At 46.6% G+C, this 21,601-nt stretch overlaps 1 long non-coding RNA gene across 1 annotated transcript; it reads left to right on the top strand.

The window, feature by feature from the left end:
* The first annotated feature begins 7,826 nt into the window (after positions 1-7,826).
* On the top strand, positions 7,827-20,087 carry LOC123382201. The gene is made up of 3 exons (XR_006590217.1): positions 7,827-9,426; positions 10,779-10,874; positions 19,559-20,087. It is a non-coding gene; the product is annotated as an uncharacterized LOC123382201 (long non-coding RNA).
* Positions 20,088-21,601: the final 1,514 nt, after the last annotated feature.

Genomic DNA, 21,601 nt, shown 5'->3' on the forward strand with positions numbered 1-21,601 from the left:
CTCAAGGAAGGTAGACTCATTCTTCTACAGACCGAGGGACTTAGGTCAACAGGTAAGGGGTGCATAAGCTTGAAGCAAGTTAACCCTTAAGACCAGGTGGAGTGCCATTACGAGATGACCGTGTCCCAGGCTCTGTTAAATACAGTGACTGCCCCCTACCGCTGGCCCAGGACTGAGGGTGTCCATGGGATGTGGTGGAACTCGGGTGGGTGGGTCCCCCAGCTCTGTCCTGGCTCATGTACACCCGAGAAGCAGCCTGTGCCCGAGTCCCCGCTCCATGCTTCCTTGTCCTCACCCCTTGCCTCCCTGCCCAGGTCAGTTACTTACCCACCCCTGCCAGCCTTGGCAACAAGACCTGAGTTCCCGTCCTTCCTTCGGACCCTGGCCAGACGTCTCACGTGCTTCCTGGACCCAGCCGGCTGTCCACTTCGGGTGGCACTGGGTGAACATCTTGGCCCAAGATGAGGACCGTGGGAAGCAGGGCGGCTCTCTGGCCAGCTGGGGCTAAGCCAGACCAGCACCTGTGCTGAGCCCCCTCCAGCATCACTCTCAGTGGGCACTAGAGAAGACAGAAGCCATCCTCCGGTAGACAGAGTGCCAAACACCCACGGACATAATAGCCCTCCTGAGCAACCTAGGTCTCTGGTACCATGAAAGTCTTGCTAGGCCTAGCGATTGGGGCAGGTTGTGGTCAGCCACATGCACCCGCACCCCGAGGCCCTGGCCACCCTCAGAGAATGCCAGCCCCTGCCCCTCTGCTCATAGTTTACTGCAGCCTGCCGCCCAGGGTGGTTCTGGATAAGGTACCATACAACCTGCCTTCCCGGGTCCTGGCCTGCTAGTCATCTCACACTCACACTACAGGCTCAGGAGCAGGTCAGGTGGGTCAGGTGGTCCTGGTCACCTTGGTGTCTCTCTGTCCCTGCAGGGCTTGCTGGAGCTGGTGGCCCGGGGAAGGTCCAGGGGTGGTCTGAGTCGGGCCCCACATACCCCACACCATGCCAGACCAGGCAACCCCAGGAGTATTGCGAACCTTACAGGGTTTTCTGGGCTGAGGGGCCCAGAGTTGGTCCGGGAGAGGTCTGAGTCAAGACCCAGACACCCCAACGCTGCAGGCCTATGTCAGGCCTGACATCTCCCAGACCCTGCAGGGATGCTGGGCCAAGTGGCTGGGGCAGATCCAGGTCAGGCCCCACAGCCCAGCACATGCCTGCTCTGGATACCCGTGGCATCTCCCAAACCCAGCTGGGCTTGCTGGATCCGAGGGCCCAAGGCAGGTCTGGGTCAGGTCACAAACGCCCTGCATCTGCAGGCCCTAGCCAGGGCCAGTGTCTTCTTATCCTGGCAGGGCTTGCTGGAGTTCATGGCCTGGAGCAGGTCAGGGTCAGGCACCACAACCCAGCACCAGGCTGGCCATGGCCACCACCGGATCATGCAGGGCTGGGTGGACCCAGAGGCTGGGGACTGGTCCAGGTGAGGTCCCCCACACCAGCACTAGGCCGGGCCTTAGCACCCTGGTGTCTTCTGGGACCCGCAAGACTGGTTGGGCCCAGAAAATGGGGGTGGGTCCAGGTCGGCCCCACAACACAGCACCACACTGGCCCTGGCCCTCCAGTTTCTCCTGGACACGGCAGGGCTTGCTGGAGCTTAAAGCCCAGGGCAGCTCTGGGTCAGGCCCCACATACCCAGAACCATACTGGTTTTGGCCACTGGAGGCATCTTCCAGAACCTGCATGCTGGCTGGGCCCGAAGGATGGATACGGGTTTGGTTCAGGCCCCACAAGCCAGCACCACGCTGGCCCTGGCCCTCCTGGGTTTTCTGGACCCTGCAGGGCTTGTTGGAGCTTACGGACTGAGGCAAGTCCGGGTCAGGCCCCACACACCCAGCACCACGCTGGCCCGGGCCCTCAGACATCTCCTGGAGCCTTCAGGGCTGGCTGGGTGTGAAAGCGCAGGGCTGGTCTGGGTGAGGACCTAAATGTCCTGCACCTGCAGGCCCTAATCAGGCCTGGAGTCTCCCGGAACCTGCAGGTCTACCAGGCGCCTGAGGCCAGGGGTAAGTCTAGGTCAGGTCCCACAAGCCAGCACCATGCCGGTCCTGGCCCTCCAGTGTCTCCCAAACCTGCATGGCTTGCTTAAGTCCATGGCCCGGGGCAGGTCTGGGGCAGGCCCCACAACCAAGCACCATGCCAGCCCTGACCACCCCCAGTGTCCTCTGGACGCTGCAGGGCTTGCGGGAGCTTATGAACTGAGATAAGTCCAGGTCAGGCCCCACACACCCAGCACCACATCCGCCCTGGGCTGTCTGGGTCTCGAGGCTCGGGGCTGGTCTATCTAAGGTCCCACACCCATATACATAAGGCCCCACCAGCCAGGCCTGGTGTATCCCAGAATGTGCAGGGCTTTGGTGCCCCATGGCCCAGGACAGGTCCAGCTGAGGCTTCGCACACCGGTACCCCACACTGGCCCTGGTCATGCCCAGAGTCTCTGGGCACCTCCCAGACCCTGCGGGGCTCGCTGGGCCCAGTGGCCCAGGGCAGGTCGGGGCAGCTGAAGTTGCTTGGCCCATCCTGAGCACCCCTGCATCTTCTGCTTGCCCTGCAGGCCTCCTGCTTCCACAGCACAGCAGCCAAGCCCTGGTGTCCCTGAGTTCTCCTTTCGCCTGCACCCCACCTGTACCGTGGAAGGCAAGTTTGTGGAGCAGTCTGGGATGCCACCTTAGGGCATGTGTGGGCTTGCAGGAGCCAGGGCCAGTGGAGAACAGCAGGGTGGTGGGGTAGTGGGGTTCTGCTCAGGGAACAGGAGTCTGAGGGGCCGGGAGCACCCTTTCTGGGGAGCGAGTAGCAGGGACATTGCCCCTGCCTTGAAGGGCACAGGGATGGGATGCGGTACTTACAGCTTTGGAAGGTGACAGAGAATGTGTAGAAGACTCGGGGAGGGGCTGGTGGCAGGAGGCTGCTCGCTCTGCTCGAGCCTGGAAGGCAGGACAGAGACAGGGCTCTTCAGCCAGGATGGGCAAGAGCAGTCACACAGCCGGGGTAGAGGAGGCATGGGAGACCTGCTCAGAGGGATCAGGATCACAAGGTGGCAGGCACCAGGCTGTGTAGGCCCAGCGGGGTTTGGACTCTACTGGGGGTAGTGGGGAGGCCGAGGAAGAGAGTGCAGGGCCAGACAGAGTTCCTGATGCCACAGCTGCCCTATGACTTTTGTCGGTCCCTTCCTCATTTTTTTTTTTTTAGGTTTGTTTATTTATTTTGAGAGAGATAGAGAGAGCATGCGGGAGGGGCAGAGAGAGAAGGAGAGAGAGAATCCCAAGCTGGCTCTGCACTGTCAGCACAGAGACTGGTGAGGGATGCGAACTCACAACCATGAGATCATGACCAAGCCAAAATCAAGAGTCAGACGCTAACCAACTGAGCCACGCAGGCGTCCCAGTCCTTTCCTCCCTTAAAAAAAAATATCAAAAATCATATTTTACTACTGCCTTGCTATCTACGCAAACATAAATCCAGGCTCCATTCATTATTACCTATTCATTATAACTTTATTGATGTTTTAATTAATTTGTTTATGTTTATTCATTTTTTGAGAGAGAGAGAGAGAGAGAGAGAGAGGGATGGACAGAGAGAGAGAGAGAGGGAGACACAGAATCTGAAACAGCCTCCAGGCTCTGAATTGTCAGCACAGACCCCAATGCGAGGCTGCAGCCCACGAAACTGAGATCATGACCTGAGCTGACGTCAGGTGCTTAACCGACTGAGCCATCCACACACCCCTCGATTTTTTCCTTCTGATTTTACAAGTGGGTAAAATTCAAATATTTTCATGGGTCTTGTGAATAAGTTGGCCCTGCCTGGAGTGTCACCTGCTCATCACAGGGTCATTGGCTTGTGACATTTAGGACAGACCCCCAGGGACGGGCCCTGCCCTATCTATGACATCATTCTTCCTTCCTCTAGCTTCTGCGTCCTCTCAGGAAGGTGCATTTAAAGATCCCCAATGGGGCAGAGATTGTCTTTGATGCTAATGGAGACAGAGTTACAGAATTTGACATTTTCCAAGGGCAGAAAACTGTAAAAGGCCTGTTCCACTCTGTCCACGTAGATGTATGTGACCCACAAGCCTCCTCAGGGGGTGGAATGATGGTCCAGTTGATGGAAGAGGGGCTCTGGGTGTGTTGTACACAGATCACCTCAGTCCTGGCGAACTAAAGCCAGCGAGGAACTCAGAGGCCAGTGGTCCAAGTGGCTGTCTGATGTAGAATGTGGGGGTGGGGGGAGGTCTAAATTGGGCCAGTTGTAACTCATCTATGTTTTTTGGCCATAACCAGACCCTTCCGTGAGGAGAGAAGAGGCATTTACTTATCATCCAAAATGAAAATATTGGAGCCACCAATGTCAAATTAGAGTTTGCATCAGGGATTTACCCTAGAGTAATTTTTAAAGATTTTAAAATGTTTATTTATTTTTGAGAGAGAGAAAAACATGCAAGCCAGGGAGGGTCAGAAAGACGGGAACAGAGGATCCTAGGCAAGGAGCCTGATGCTGGGCTTGAACTCCCAAACCATGAGACCATGACCTGAGCTGAAGTCAGACACTCAACCAACTGAGCCACCCAGGCGCCCTTACCCTAGAGTATTTTTCTTGTCTGTACTCAGGGACCTGCTTGGCGAAGAAGTGGGGAATTTACTGGGAAGATGGAAAAACACTCCACCTCACACATTCCCATAGAGCATCTGGGAGGCGCGGCGGGACAGGTGTCCTTGTTTTGTTTATTAACAGTCAGTTGCCAGCTTTGGGTAGGTATGTCCAGGTGTCCTCTGTGGCTCACAGAGACACCCTGGCCCCCTGGTGCCAGCATTGGGTGTGTGACTCCTTCCATTGCAACCCCCTTCTTCCATTGATGGCCTTCAGGTTTTCCAATTGAGAGTCAGGCGCCCATCCTTGGACCACATTCAGAGGGTTCCGTTGAAGTCCTTTTCAACTGGCCTGACAGGAAAGAACACGGTGCTCCCCTTTGGGGGTTGGGGACCCAGCACCCCAACACTTCCCTCAAAGGTATTCTCACCCCCAGCCTCCTTCCCCATGACTCTTGCCCTCAGGTGGGAGGTGGGCTCAGGGAGTCAGACCATCCCTTTCCCCCATCTACTCAGGATCTGTCCTGAGCAGATCCACTGGCTGTCCAAGGGAAGGCTGTGGAGGGGGGAGATCAGTACCTGTGTCCTTCATGCCCCAGAGACTGGAATGGCACCATTGCACACAGTGTTCCCAGGCTCGCCACCATCAGACCCACCTGAAGGTTTATTTCATTTGCTGCGTCTGTGGGTGCCTCTCCAGTCTGACTTCGGTATAACTATGGTGTTTTTCTGCTGAAAGGAGCCTTGCCTTCTTGTGTGGGAAGGACACTGGAATGCTCCCCTGGGATGTTCCCACAGGAACCCAGCCCCCTGCCCCTGGACTGGTCACTGACAACACCTTCTGCTCATCCTTCCTCTGCTTGCAGCCTGAGTTCCAGGATCCAGCCAGATCCACCAGCAGGGAGATCATCACGATGTACCCTTTAAATACCTCACAAATTTATTTGTCAGTTATACATCAGCAAAGTTAGAAGAAAGAAGAAGAAATGAATGAATCAGTACATGGAATATGTGGAATGCTCATGGGATCCTCCCTCCCTGTAGCTGGCCTCCTGACCATCACATGGCAGGCAGGACTCTATGTCTCCCACAGACATGAAGAAATGTCTTCTGTGTCCCAAGGAGCAGTACCCAAGCCAGGCCAGAGTCCACTGCCTGCCCAGGATGGACACCTTCCTGGTCTTTGACGAGCCCCTGGGGTTGATGCTGACTTCAGTGATGCTCACGTTGGCCAGCCTGACCATGTTATTCCTAGTGATGTCCCTGAGGCATCGGGACATGCCCATGATCAGGGCCAACGACAGGGCTCTCAGCTGCATGCTTCTCACCTCCCTAACTCTGCCCCTCTGCCCCTTGCTCTTTCTCAGCTGTCCCACCCCTGCCACCTTCCTTCTCCACCAGACAACCTTTGCTGTCATGTTCACCATGGCCATTTCTCCATCTTGGCCAGACTGTGGTCCTGGCCTTCAGAGTCACCAGGCCTGGCAACAGGGCTTCAGGTATACTGTGCCTCCACCCGGGTTGTCCTCATCACCTGATGATGCGAGTATTTCTCTGTGGGGTCCGGCTGGGCAGCTTCCTACCGTTCCCTGACAGGGACAGCCTCAGAGTCCAGCCACGTTGCCAGGGGGCACTGTGCTGACAGCTCAGAGCCTGGAGCCTGCTTCGGATCTGTGTCTCCCATTCCCTCTGGCCCTCCCCACCTCTCAAAAATAAACATTAAAAAAAAAAGATGCTGGACATATGGATAGTCATTGACTATTCTCTTTGTAGGTATTGTTGAAAATCTTCACAAATGAAAAGGTTTGAGGGGCGCCTGGCTGGCTCAGTCAGAAAAGCATGTAATTCTTGATCTTGGGGTCATGTGTTCAAGTCCCACATTAGCTGTAGTTTACTTTAAACAAACAAACTTAAAAAAATAAAAATAAAGTTTGAAAAAGGCCCATGATACAATAACAACAACAATATTAAAGGTGGTAACATGTTGGTGAGGAAGTTAAAATCCACATCCACTATTGGTGGATATGTGAAATGGTGCAGCTACTTTGGAAAACAGTCTTGCATTTCTCCAGGAAGTTACATGTAGAATGACCATATGACCTGCTAAATTCCACTCTTAGATAGATAGACAAGGGAAGTGAAAATATATGTCCACGTGAAAACTTGTGCACAAATGTTAAGAGCAACGAAAAAGTGGAGACAACTCGAATTTCCTTCAACTGATGAATGGATAAACAAAATGTGCCATATCCATGCAGTGGAATGTTATTTGGCCATAAAAGGAATGAACTACTGAAAGTACAACATGGATGAGCTTTGAAATGTCCAAAATAGGGAAATTCATAGAGACAGATAGTGGTTGCTACGGCTGGGCTAAAAAGGCTGAAAAGGGCAGTGTTTCTTTTTGGGGTGAAGATATAGTCTAACATCAATTTTGATGGTTGCACAAATATGTGGATATACTGAAAACCACTGAATTCTACACTGCAAATGGTGAATTTTATCATTTGTGAATGAAAGCTCAATAAAGTTGTTACCCAAAAACAAAAAAAGAGAATACATTACAAAATGTGGCCCTTCATTATATCCTGATCTTTAAAAAAATATCAAATTATTTTAAAAAGTGGAGGGGTGTCTGTGTGGCTCAGTTGCTTAAACATCTGACTTCAGCTCCGGTCATGAAGCCTGCTCTGGATTCTGTGTCTCCCTCTCTCTCTCTGCCCCTCTCCCACTCGTGCTCTCTCAAAAATAAACACTTTTTTTAAGTGGAGATAATTTTAAGTTGTAATGCTTAATATTCAGTAGACCTTTTTAGAAAGGTAAACCTTTTTTGAAAGTTTTTTTTAATGTTTATTTTTGAGAGAGTGAGTGAGACAGCGCCGGTGGGGGGGGGGGGGCGGAGAGGCAGAGAGAGCCAAGGAGACGGAGCACCAGAAGCAGGCACTGCGCTGACAGCAGAGAGGCTGATGTGAGGCTGGACTCACCAACCAAGACATCATGACTTGAGCCGAAGTCAGAGGCTTAACTGAGCCACCTGGCCGCCCCCCAAATTATTTTTTTTCTAAAAAATTGATAATGGAATTACGGTTATGTTAGAAAATTGTCCTTGTTTTTGCAATTACATATTGTAGTTAAAATAGGATACCAAAACACTGGGATTCCTTTTCAAATGACACAGAATGGCAGAGTGGCTGGAGTTAGTGGGTGGGGACTACCCCTGGGTTGATGGTCACTGAGGCCACATAATGGTTGTCTGCTTTTCTGTATGTCCAAAATTCTCCATAAAGTAGAGGTTTTGAAAATTCCTTAAAGAACCGGCAAGAATTGAATAGAGAACGTGGGTTTGTGAATCGGTCCTGTGCGGAAAATTGGCTGCTATGTGAAAAGTATGTGGAAAACATCTTCCACCAAGCACTAGGCCGGGACTCAGAGCTCCTCGAGATGCCCACATTTGGAGTGCAAGAAATGCTCACCTCAACCTCACACGCACCCGGGGGAGGTGAGGGCAGCTGTACAAAGGAAGGTGACTCAGGGCTATGTCTGCACCTGCCTTCCTAAACCCAGGTTTCGCTCTCAGAATTTTGACAATTCCGGTTGTCGGTATAGGAGAATTTCTCCACATCTTAGTTCTCCAAACGGAGAACAAAACGACCCACTCAAAGTTTTCTAATGTTGCGCTATTGTCAAGAAAATATAAACGTTGTGAAAATCTCGATTATGACACCAGAGGGATTTAGCGGAGACCACACATCACCTTGGATGGAGGAATGAGAGATGCCTGCCTTCACCCGATGAACAGAAACATCGAGACATGGACTTAACATTGGAATGCGTGTCTCTGTCTCACACAAAAAGCACATCGAAACACTGATTTTGACTTCGTGCCTACGTAGGTGTGTTCGTGAAGCCTGCACCCTCGACAGCTGGTGCTGAGATCGAGCTGCTGCGGTGCCTCCCGAACTCGCGCCGCCGCAGGGCCTTCTGGGAGGTGTAGTACGAGACCCCGGGTGTCCACCACTGCCACCTGGTGGGCGAAGCTGGAGTACCTACAATTCCCTATAACTTAGAACTCTTCCCGAGGCTTCCCAGACTCTCAGGAGCCGCCGACTGCGCGCTTCTGGAGATCAGGAGCCTGGACAACGGTAGCTTCTGGAAATTATAGTGAGAGAAACCCGTTTCACTGCAGCCGAGGCCTGGCCCGTGAGCCTGGACTACAAGTCCAGGGAGGGCCCGAGCCGCAGCCCAGGCCCGGTCGTGCACGTCCATTGGGTGGATACTGCACCGCCGCGCCTTCTGGGAAACGTAGTCTGACTCTCTGGGCTCTCGGTTGTACTGACTGCTGGACAGAGCTGGGCTCCGGCCGTAAGACTACAACTCCCAGAATACACATGCGGCGGCGTTCCGACGCTCCGGAGTCCTCGGCCTCAGCGCGGGGCTTTCTTGTCCTGCTAGTTCCGCTTTGCGCCCTACGCCGCCGTCGGGCGGTGAGGCTGTGGTGGGCGCTGGTACCCGGTGTGCTCCGCTGTGTGTGGCCGTCCCGGGCGGTCTGGTCAGAGCCCCAGTCCCGGTCTGGCTCCAGGTCTACGGACGGGCCGTCTCGGCGTGTCCGCCTGGACTCCTTCCCGCCACAGGGGGGGCGGTGCCGGCTCGTCCGCTTCGGGGCTGGGCTGGGGTGTCCGTCCCGAGAGCGGAGGGCGGTGCGAGGAGCGGGTGGGGCTGCAGGTGACTCCGTGAGGACCTCGGAGTCGGCCGAGGCGTTGGCCGCAGGGATCCTGACAGCCCGACCCCCGGTGAGTGGCCGCTCGCCCTCCCTCCCCGGGCTGGGCCTGGACTCTGCGCCCAAGGGTTGCGTGGGAGTCTGCCCTCGCTTGTCAGCCTTGGGTCGTCGTCCCCGCTCTTCCTTCTCAGCCGTCTTGCGGGCGGAGGAACGTGGAAAACCTCAGTAATCCTGCAGTCCTCACGTGTATCCCTGAAATCCTGTAACCTTTGAAGACCCAAATAAAACCTCCTAGCAAGAAAATTCCAGACCCACGTTCCAGACAGCTTCAGCAACCACCCATTTAAGGAACAAACAGTTCCCGTCTTTCCATCATCGGGAATGATTTGTCTAAAAGAGGGAACATCTCTCAATTTGTTTTTAATGAAGCCAATGTAACTATGATTCTAAGACTTGTAAACTCTGAGCTCAGGCTCCTCATTTGAAAAAACAAAAAAACAAAAAAACAAACAAACAAAAAAAACAGACCCTAGGAACTGGGAAGTGCTTCCTGAGACTTGTGGGGATTAAGAAAATTTCTATTAGTGCTACAGCGCCCAGAGCGGAGAGAGAACCCTTGGCAAATGGTTAACATAATCAGCAGTATTAACGTTATCATTTTTATATACCTAGTGGTATAAAAAAGGGAGGGGACAAGAAGGGGAATCCTAAAGGGGACTGTACATTTGTTCTTACAGAAGATCACTAGTCGATCAGTAAATGGGTGGGATAAGTAGGGGGTAAACATCTCAGTGTTATGCCGGCTCGCCTCTGAAATGGCTGATACAGACCCCTGATGCCCACAGGAAGGCTCAGGTGTATCATCCCTTGGAAGCCAGAACCGTTTCAGGACATCTCCCTGTACACCTGGCCGCATCCTCACATTCCCATGTAGCCCCTCCCCGCTCTTCTGGGAACTTTGCAAGAATAAGGATCTTGACTCAGCAGACACGTGGGTGACATTTCAGGAGCAGATAACCTTGGATGATGTGGTGGTGGACTTCACCCAGGAGGAGTGGGGGCTGCTGGGCCCTGCCCTGAGGACCCTGTCCCACAGTGTGATGCTGGGGACTTTAAGGCACCTGGTTGCCGTTGGGTGAGGCTGTTCCCACGTCAACTTGTATTTGCTTGGGGTCTTGGCAGAGTGGGTTTGACATAGCTGGGAGTGTGGGGTCACTGGAGTGTTTCTCTACATCAGACCTCCCAGCTTGAATCACCTGGCTGGCTCAGTTCATAAAACACGTGACTCCTGATCTCTGGGTCGTGAGTGCAAGCCTCACCTTAGGCATAGAACTTGCTTAAAATAATAAAATGTTCTTACAAGTAAAATTTATATTAAAAAAACAAACAAACAAAACCTCACAGCTTGATCACTCATTTGGACAGGACCTTGGACCCCAAAGCCAGATACCGTTGCCCACCTAGAATTCAGAATAGAGCCACGGATGATGGACAGAGGGCTCTCCCAAGATTCCTGCCTAGGTGAGATGGTGAAAGGATCTTTGCAGTCAGTTTTTATTTATACGTTTCTTCATATCTTCCTTTTCTAGTGGTTTTCATTACCTGTGGCATTTCCATAACTCCGTCTGGATTATTTTCCTGTTGTTTGAAGACCCCCTTCATCATTTCCTTCAGAGTGACAAAATTCTCTCACTTTGTGTTTGCTTGAAAATGCCTTTGTTTCATTTATTTCATTTTGGAAAGATACTTTAGGCAGAGAATTTTTAGCTTGTCAGGATTTTTTTTTTCCCCTCAGAACTTTAAAGACACCATGCGGTTGTCTGGTTGTCTTCCGGACCCCATGATTTCTGTTGAGAAGTCCACCTCCATCTTATTGTCACTTTGAAGACAATGGGTATTTTTTATTTTTATTTTTTTGCTAATGATACCTTTAGAATGCACAAATCTTAAATATACAATTGGAGAATTTTGATAAATGTGTGCTTATATGTAATTCTCACCCAAATGGAGCTTGAGGACATTTTCATTACCTCACAGAGTTCCTTTGTTACCTCTTTCCACTTAAGAAAGGCAAACGCTGTTGAGATTTTTTTTCTAACATAGGTTCTTTTTGCCTTTTCTAGAACTTCATATAAAGAGAATCATACATTATTACTTTTGTGTAAGGCTTATCCTCAGATTTTTAAGATTCATACATGATATATGCATTATTATTTCATTCCTTTTTTCCTTTTTACTATTTAGGATATTTTATTTTTTAAGTTTATTTATTTATTTTGAGAGAGAGGAAAGTAAGCAAGCAGGGGAGGGGCAGAGAGAGAGAGAGAATCCCAAGCAGGCTGTGTGCTCTGAGTATGGAGCCTGATGTGGGGCTCAGACCCACAAACTGTGAGATCATGGCCTGAGCCAAAATCAAGAGTTGGACATTTAACTGACTAAGCCACTCAGGCGCCCCACAGGTATTTTGCTTTTTGAACGAATTGTAATTCTCTTGATATCCATTGATATCCATTCTCTTGATAATGAACATTTGGATTGTCTCTAGGGCTATTATGAATAATGCTGCTGTGAACATTCTTGTGTAGTGCTTATAGCAGACCTCTGTTTTCATTTCTCTTGGGTTAATCTAGGAGTGGAATTGTTGGGTGATAGATTAGCAAGGTTTGATTTTATTATTTTTTTCTCTTATTGTTAGGTTTGTATTTGTTAACATCCTAAGAAAGCTTTATGCCAAGATTACAAAGATACTTTCCTGTTTTCTTCTGGTACTTTTATACTTTTTGCTTTTACATTAAGACCTATGATCCATCTCGGGATGCCTGGGTGGCTCATTCGGTTAAGTGTCTGACTTCGGCTCAGGTCATGATCTCACGGTTTGTGGGTTCCAGCCCCGCATCGGGCTCTGTGCTGACAGCTCGGAGCCTGGAGTCTGCTTCCAATTCTGTGTCTCCTTTTCTCTCTGCCCCTCCCCCACTTGTGCTCTGTTTCTCTCTGTCTATCAAAAATAAATAAATGTAAAAAAATATATATATAGAAGACCTATGATCCATCTTGAGTTAATTTTTATGTAAGTGTGAGGTAGTAGACAAGGCACTCATTATGGTTATGTAGTTCCAGCACCATTTAAAGAAGAAAATTTCCTTCATGTTATTGTACTGTAGCCTTTGTTGAAAATCAACTGAATGTGTATGTATGGGTCTCTTTCTCTGCTCTCTTCTCTTCCATTGATCCATTGTTCCTGCTCTGTGCCAGCATCGTACATCTTAATTATCGTACTTCACAGTGAATCTTGAAATGAGGTGGTGACCACCATCCTCTAACTTTATTGTTTGTAATTGTCTTGGCTATTCAGCTCTTTGGCACTTTCATATAAATTTTATTTTAATTATTATTTTTTCTTTTTTCATATAAGTTTTAGAATCAGTTTGTCAGTTGGAAATTGTCAAGGTTTTTCATTTCACAACATTTCTACTTGCCTTACATCTATAGATCATTTTGGAAGAATTTATGTCTAACATGTTGAGTCTTCTAATTCTGTGATCATGGTGTATTTATTTGGGTACTTCTCTCAGTAATATTTTGCACTTGTTAAGTATATGGGTCATGCACATCTTTTATTAAATTTATTCCTAGAAACTTAATATTTTTCATGCTGTTGTAAGTATATCTAATTTTATTTTCTGTTGCTAGTATATACAAGTATAATTTATACTTTTTTAATGTTTATTTATTTATTTTGAGAGAGAACGGGGGAGGGGCAGACAGGGAGAGAGAAAATCTCAGGCAGGCTCTGTGCTAACAGCACAGATGCAGGGTGTGATCTCATGGTGAGATCATGACCTGAGCGATATTAAGAGTCAGACGCCTAACCAACTGAGCTACCCAGGTGCCCTAGTGTAATTTATTCTTTAATTGACATTCTATCTTGTGTGAAATTGCTAAAATCACTAAGTTAATTTATCTGTCAGTTTCCTTGGATGTCTTATATAATCATGTCATCTTCAAGTAAAGATTTATTTCTTCCTTTTCAGACTTTATGCTTTTTCTTTTCTATTAAGTTTATTTATTTTGAGAGAGAGTGATTGAGAGGTGGGGAGAGAGAGAATCCCACGCAGGATCCATGCTGTCAGTGCAGAGCCCAGTGTAATTAACATACAGTGAGAAGTGCTGTTCCTAAGAGTACAGTTCAATAAAGTTTTGCAAATGTATATTTGTGTGACCCGTACTCCAGTCCACACATAGAATATTTCCATCTCCCCATACATTTCCTTATGTCTTTTATCACTTAGGACTCCCCCAGTGTGGCAACCATTCTTCTGGTACCTGTCACCAGATAATCTGGTAGATTATCCGGTACAATATTAAATAAAAGTAATGAGAATGGCCATCCTGCCTTGCTCCTGATATTAGGGGATAGCATTCAGTATTTCACCATTAATTATGATCTGATGCCCTTTATCAAATTGAGAAAGTTCTATTCCTGGTTTACTGAGTTTTTATCATGAATGGGTGTAATCAAATGCTCCACGTACATCTGTTGACATGATTGAATTTTTTCTCTCATCCATTGATTTCTGCTTTCTGTTATTGCCTTCCTTTGTCTTGGTTTAATTTGCATTCCCTTTTTCTGACTTTTTGGGTCAGAAGCTTAGGTTGTTAACTTTAATGCTTTCTTCTTTTTCTAAAAAAAAAAATTTATTTATTTATTTTGAGAGAGAGAGGGAGAACACAAGTGGGGGAGGGACTGAGAGGGAGAGAGAGAATTCCAAGCAGGCTCTGTGTTGTCAGTGCAGAGCCTGATGTGAGACTCAAACTCACGAACCGTGAGATCATGACCTGAGCCAAAATCAAGAGGTGGATGCCTAACCAGCTGAGCCACCCTGGCGCCCCAATGCTTTCATCCTTTCTAATGTTTGCATTTATAGTTACACATTTCCCTTTAAGCCTTATCTTAACTGCATTCTGCACATTTTCACATTTCATTTCCATTATTGTCCAGTTCATTGTTATTTTTGTTTTCCAAATGTTTTGATCTGTATGGTAATGAAAATACAACATATGAAACTGATTTCTTCTTTGATTTGTGAAGTACATTGTTTAATTTCCAAGTATGAGGGGATTTCTGTTATTGATGTCTAGATTATTTCCATTGTGGTTCAAGAACATATTCTGCATGAGTTCAGTCCTTTTAAATTTATTGAGAATGTTTTTATGATACAGCGTGTAGTCTGTTTTGGTGAATGCATATTCTGCTACTGTTGGGCGTGGTGTCTGATAAAGTTGCACACACTTTGTTCCTATGGACTGTCGTGTCTGCTTGTTCTTTCAACTGCTCAGAGAAGAGTGTTAAATCTCCAACTGTGACTGTATTTGTTAACATATATGTTAATGTTTCTTAATCAATTTTTTTTCATGTGTTTTAAAGCTGTGTTACTGAGTTTAATGACATGTTAGATTATTGTGTGTTCCTGGTTCCTATTCTACATACCGTCTCATCACTGTGAAATGCCCTTCTTTTCCTCTGGTAATACTTCTTGTTTTGAAATGCACTAGTTGATTTTAATGTAGCCAAATAGCTTTCTTATACTGCAGTCAATATACAGCTTTATATGGCTTTTTCTGTACCTTTACTTTCAGGTTATCTGTTGAAATGTTAAAGTGGGTTTCTTGGAAACAGCATTTAATTTGGTCTTGTTTGTAACCCACTTCAGCAAGCTTATTCTTTTTTTTTTTTATTTTTTTTAACGTTTATTTATTATTCAAAGACAGAGTCAGAGCGTGAGCAGGGGAGGGGCAGAGGGAGAGGGAGACACAGAATCTGAAACAGGCTCCGGGCTCTGAGCTGTCAGCACAGAGCCCGACGCGGGGCTCGAACTCACAAACTGTGAGATCATGACCTGAGCTGAAGTTGGACGCTCAACCGACTGAGCCACCCAGGCACCCCAGCAAGCTTATTCTCTAAGACTGTTCAGTAAATTTGTATTTAGTGTATAATTACTGATATGCTTGGGTTTTATATTCTGCTTCATCTGGTCTTTGTTCCTTTGTTTTCCCATCCAGGCTTCTTTTGCCTTAATTTGGTATTATTTGCTATTCCATTTTGTCTCCTTGTTTTTTCCTTTTTAGCATTATGTCTTTTTAATCTTAATCTTAAGTCTTATTTGCCTTATGGTTAAAATACACATCTTTAATGTATCATATACTATCTGGAATTAATATTATGCCACTCAGTGTACAGTGTAACAACTCACATTAATATAATCACAATTTTCTCTGTTGTATATTTTGCTTCCACATATTATATAAACCCCAAACCCCACTGAGCATCGTTGTTATTCTTGTTTTATACAGTCAACAGCCTTTTAAAGGAATTTAAAGTAATTTTGTACAATATTTTTTCCCAATTAATTCGTTTTTGGGTTGCTTTTAATTCCTTTCTACAGATTCAGGCTTCTACCTCTGATTATTTCCGTTCAGTTTAAAGAACACGCTGTACCCAGAGGGAGCTTTCACATAAAGTCTGTCATCACGTTAAAGTCTTGGCTCCTCCTGGACTGTCCTCTTCTGCCACTCTGGCCTGGATGAGCCTCCCACTTGTGTTTCAGTTCTCTCTGAAAGGCAGGTGCATTTCACCAACTGGTCTTTGGAGAGCAGACCTCTTTACAGGGAAAAATGAATGACATCGGAGAGCATTGATGGTTTGGTTCTTACATCTCCAGGTATGGCACTTAAAACCAGACCGTCTCTGCCTTTCTCTCTTTTTGGTAAGCCACTAATAGGTGTACAATAAAAAGTTAGATTTTAAAAGTGGGAATTTAGTTTTCATGTATATCTTTCCCCCAGGGACTGCCATTTAGCATGGTTTTACTAGCTATATTTTTAACATTGAAGTATGTAATGACGTGCCGGGAAGTTTGATGTCAGATGTTAAACTCAAGATGTTCTCTACAGATTGTTGCTCTTGAACAGTGAACATCCAGGATGGTACCTTTGATCAGTCTAGATAAACTCTCTGCCGTTACCTCTTCAAATGTTTCCTCTGCTGTGATCTCTCCTGCAACTCCGGCTACACATTAGTCTGTCAGGCGTGTTCTGTTTTTTTATTTTATTTTATTTTATTTTATTTTATTTTATTTTATTATTTTTTTTTCTTAATTTTTTTTTCAACGTTTATTTATTTTTGGGACAGAGAGAGACAGAGCATGAATGGGGGAGGGGCAGAGAGAGAGGGAGACACAGAATCGGAAACAGGCTCCAGGCTCTGAGCCATCAGCCCAGAGCCCCACACGGGGCTCGAACTCACGGACCGCGAGATCGTGACCTGGTTGAAGTCGGACGCTCAACCGACTGCGCCACCCAGGCGCCCCAGGTGTTCTATTTTTAAATTCTTTTTTCTCCCTTTGTATCATCATAAAATTTCCAATAACCTGCCTTTCAATTCACAGATTCTTTCTTTTCCTGTGTCCAGTTTGTTAAGTCCATTAATGGTTTATTTCAGATGCTATATTTTTATTTAGTTCCAGAATAGAATTTTCATTTGGTTCTTTTTTCAGGTTTTCCATGAAATTCTGTGTTATGTTTATAATAGATTGTTGTTGTTGTTTTCCCCAGTCAGTGTGAGGGAAACTTTACTGAGGCCCCAGGGCCATGGGGCTCGGGCAGGAAGCCACATTGCAGGCAAAGGAAGAGCAGGTGGAGAGGCTTTATTGACCTTCTGGGGGTGCGGGTGGTGGTTGTGGTTGCACGTCTGGCGGAAGCACAACGCTCGCTGTGCTTGTATTTCTGGGAGAGCTGGTAGAGAGAGGGCTGGGTGATGCCATCTCCAGGCCAAGCGCCAAGTGCAGGACTCTTCCTGGATATTGTATCCGAGAGAGTGCAGCCATCCTTCAGCTGTTTGCCTCTAAGTACAGACGCTGCTGCTCGAGTGGGATGCCTTCATTGTCTTGGCTTCAACATTCTCGACGGTGTCACTGGGCTCAACCTCAAGGGTGATGGTCTTGATTTTCAGGGTCTCCACAGAGATTTGCATCTGTGCATCTGCTGTTCAGCCGCCGAGTTGAAGAGAAAGAACTAAAACCATTATTTTTAAATCTTTTCCTACTACTTCTAATGTTTGGTATGTCTGCTTCTATTGACTTTTCTATGGACTTTTTTCTTTTCTTTTAAAACTTTTTTTTAATGTTTATTTATTTTTGAGATAGAGACAGAGCATGAGTAGGGGACAGGCAGAGAGAGAGAGGGAGACACAGAATCCAAAGCAGGTTCCAGGCTCTGAGCTGTCAACGCAGGGCTTGAACTCACAAACCAGGAGATCATGACCTGAGCTGAAGTGGAATGCTTAACCAACTGAGCCACCCAGGTGCCCCTCTATTGACTTTTTTTCTTGACTATGAGTCACATTTTCCTGATTCTTTACATGTATAGTCAATTTTTGTGTCCTAGGTGCTGCAGACAGTGCATTGGAGAGACTATGGATTGTTGCCTTCTAGCAAGAGTATCGGTTTTGTTCTGGTGGGCAGTTAAATTACTTCAAATCACGCTAATCCTGATGAGGCTTGGTTTAAGAATTTATCGACGGAGTGTAACTTTGGTTTTGCTTTAGTACTTGGATGTAGTCCTTATCCTTAGGGCCTGGTGTTCCCTTCTAAGATGTAGCTTTCTCAGGTCTCCCCTGAACGCCTAGGGTGCTTACTGGGTCACGGCTGCAATGTCCACCAACACCGGGTAACTTCTGGAGCCTCTGCTCAGCCCCCAGCAGCTGTTCTGTGGCAGGTGTTAGCCTTCTGTGCATTTGCAGTTGAGGTCCAGTCAAGGGCTCCAGGAGAAACCCTTTGCACATTTCTGGACGCCTCTTTGGTCTGTGTGACGTTGCAAAACCCTCCTCACATTCAATTCTATAGCCTTTTCCCCATCGTCAGAAACATAAGGCCCACCCACCTGATGGGAGTCAGGCTGCTGGGGAGCATGATTGAGTACCCTGTCTGACCACCTCACAGACATGTCACAGGCATCCCCAGTGCTCCAGGTGTGTCCCCTCTGCCTGGTGTGCTGACCACTCTTTTTGTTTATCTGCCTGCCTGTGGAGTCCTCTTGTCCTCTGTGTACATTTTGGGCACTGGTCACAGTGTGAACAGGACAGACAAAGTCCCCATCACTGTGGAGACCAAAGCCTCTAGCGTATGGTGTCTGGGGAGGGACAGACAAGAAAGAACAAAAAGAACAAGGTGACGTTGACTAGTGTGAAACAGTGGTGTGAGGCAAATAAAACAGGACAGTGATCTGGAAGGTGAGGAGCCCATGTGGGCTGGGAGGTTGGGAAGGGTCTCTCAGAGGAAGTGACCTGGGAGTTGAGAGCCGAATGATGAGGAGGGAAGGGTTGCTGACCCCTAAGACTTTGGAGACCAAAGGAAGGCCTTCAAGGAGAGAGGAACTGCGTGTTAATGATGGACATGGTCATGCCCAGGGAGAATGAAAGGAACCCAGAATGAGTAGGAACGAGGATAACTGAGGCAGTCTGACCCGCTTCTGGGTGCGCTGGACAGCTTGTGCAAAAGAGGTATTCTCTTGGTGTCGTGAAACTGCTTTGTTTGGAAGATTAATTTGGTATCGATTACAAGCAGAAGGGATGTTAAGTGGGGAGATGGATCAGAATTCCAAGAGGTCCAAGCATTAACGGAGGGTGGCTGTCCCAAATATCTTATCTCTATGAATGGCTGCCTGTTCCATGGCCTGTCCCCTAATGGCATCCCCTCTGCCTGTTGTGCTACTCACTCTTTTCATTGGTCAGTCTTCCTGGGGGTTCTTTTTGTTCTGTTTATACCTTTTATGGTTTCTCTTCTCAAAGTTTAGTTCGTGTTTTATTTTTATTTAAAAAAGTTTTTTTTAATGTTTATTTTTGAGAGAGAGAGAGGGAGAGAGACAGAATGAGAGTGAGGGAGAGGCAGAGAGAGGAGACACAGAATCTGTATCAGGCTCCAGGCTCTGAGCTGTCAGCACAAAGCCCGATTTGGGGCTTGAACCCACAAACTGCGAGATCATTACCTGAGCCGAAGTCAGATGCTTAACTGACTGAGCCACCCAGGTGCCCCATAGTTGGTATTTTAAAGCATCTACCCTTGCTGTGCACATCCTGTTGCTTTTATCTTGACATTCTCACTCTAGCAGTTTTCTTCCAAGCACTCAAATTGTTTTTAATTTCCTTCCAGAGTAGAAAAAGAGACCTAAAAGCCAAGAGTCACCACCAACAGAGGCCTTTTCTGGTAAAGAGTTACTAAGCAGCAGAGTGAACCTGACAAGATCCACAGTGGGTGATTGCTGGCCTTCTACCCGAGCAGACAGTCGGGAGTCTAGGGATGAGCCAGAGAAGCAGAAGATGCATGACGGCAGCTTGGGGTCAATGGAACGTGAACAAGGGCAAGTAGTGACCCAGGATGGGGACTGGGGAAATGCTGAAGTTGTGGAAAAATGCAGCTTCAATTCAGACTTTCTTTCTGCACAGAAATTTCTTGTCAAAGAATATTTCCATCAAATTGACTCAGTTCAAAGCTTCCAGCATAATTTTGTTTTAAAAAATTGTCAGGAAATCTTGGTAGTGAAGAAAGCTTATAAAGGCAATCCACTTGGAAAAGCCTTAGGAAATCTGTATAAATTGAGCATGGTAAATATACCAACCAGAGCATATACCTTTCTACACATGAGATTATTAATGTAGGAAATAAACCCTATGGCTTTAAAGAAAGTGGAGATTTTTTTATCCATAGCTCATGCTTCTCTCACTTCATGAGAACTCATACTAAGGAGAAACCCTATGAATGTAATGCATGTGGGAAAGCCTTTAAGAAACTTTCATCTCTTTCTTACCATCTGAGAAATCACAATAGAGAGAAAGCCTATGAATGTAATGAATGTAGGAAGTCTTTCTGGAAGAGCCTTCACCTCATTTTGCACCAGAGAACTCACACTGGTGAGAAACCTCATGAATGTAATAAATGTGAAAAGTCTTTTAGCCATAATTCTTACCATAATGTACACCAGAGAATTTATACTGGAGAGAAACCCTATAAATGTGATGACTGTGGAAAATCTTTCAGTGGAAGGTCTAATCTTAATGTGCATAAGAGAACACATACTGGAGAAAAACCCTATAAATGTGATGAATGTGGAAAAGCCTTCAGTCACAGCTCTCACCTTAAAGTTCACAAGAGAATCTATACTGGTGAGAAACCATATAAATGTCATCAGTGTGTGAGAGCTTTCAGTCAAGGTTCTAACTTTATTGGGCACCAAAGAACTCATGCCAGAGGAAAAACACTACATGTTTCATTTTAATATATAAAAATTGTACACATTTATTATTTAAAAAATTTTGTTTAATGTTTATTTATTTTTGAGAGAGAGACAGAGCATGAGAGGGGGATGGGCAGAGAGAGAGGGAGACACAGAATCCAATCAGGCTCTAGGCTCTGAGCTGTCAGCACAGAGCCCGACATGGGGCTTGGACTCACAGACCACGAGATCATGACCTGAGCTGAAGTTGGACGCTTAACCAATTGAGACACCCAGGCGCCCCCCCAAAATTGTACACATACGTTTAAATTTTGTGTCATTCCCAGAGAAGGGCTGAACCTGGGTGGCATTTGATACCTTGGAAAATTTTTCATTAGTGAGATCAAAGCTCTCTTCAATAATACTAATTAATATGATCACCCAGTGTGGGAAGGACTGTAGCTCAGAAGTCAAAATAGGTTGATGATATTTGACTGAATGACTGAATAGACTGTTCCAAAGAGTCAGAATGCTATTATTTGCTTCCTTGCTCCCCCAGAGCTACAAGATTGGGCTGCCTCTAATGTGTTTCAGGAAGTCATTATAAACTAATTATGGACAGTGTGTAGAAACATAGAAAATTCCTATAATACAGTTCACCCTTGAATGACACAGTTGTGAACTGTGCAGGTCCACTTATAGATGGTTTTTTTTCAACAAATACAGTACAGTATTGTAAATGTATTTCTTCCTTATGATTTTTTTCTCTAGCTTACTTTATTGTAAGAATACAATATATAATACATATGACATATAAAATAAGTGCTAACTGACAGACCGTTTATATTATTGATAGGGTTTCCAGTCAATAGTAGGCTATTAGTATAGTTTTGGGAGTCAAAGTTATATGTGGAATTTCAGCTGTGCAGGGAGTTAGCACAACCATCTCCCACATTGTTCAAGGGTCAGCTGCAGTGAAATGT

This window comes from Felis catus, chromosome E2, assembly GCF_018350175.1.
Source record: "Felis catus isolate Fca126 chromosome E2, F.catus_Fca126_mat1.0, whole genome shotgun sequence".
Classification (NCBI taxonomy): Eukaryota; Metazoa; Chordata; class Mammalia; order Carnivora; family Felidae; genus Felis; species Felis catus.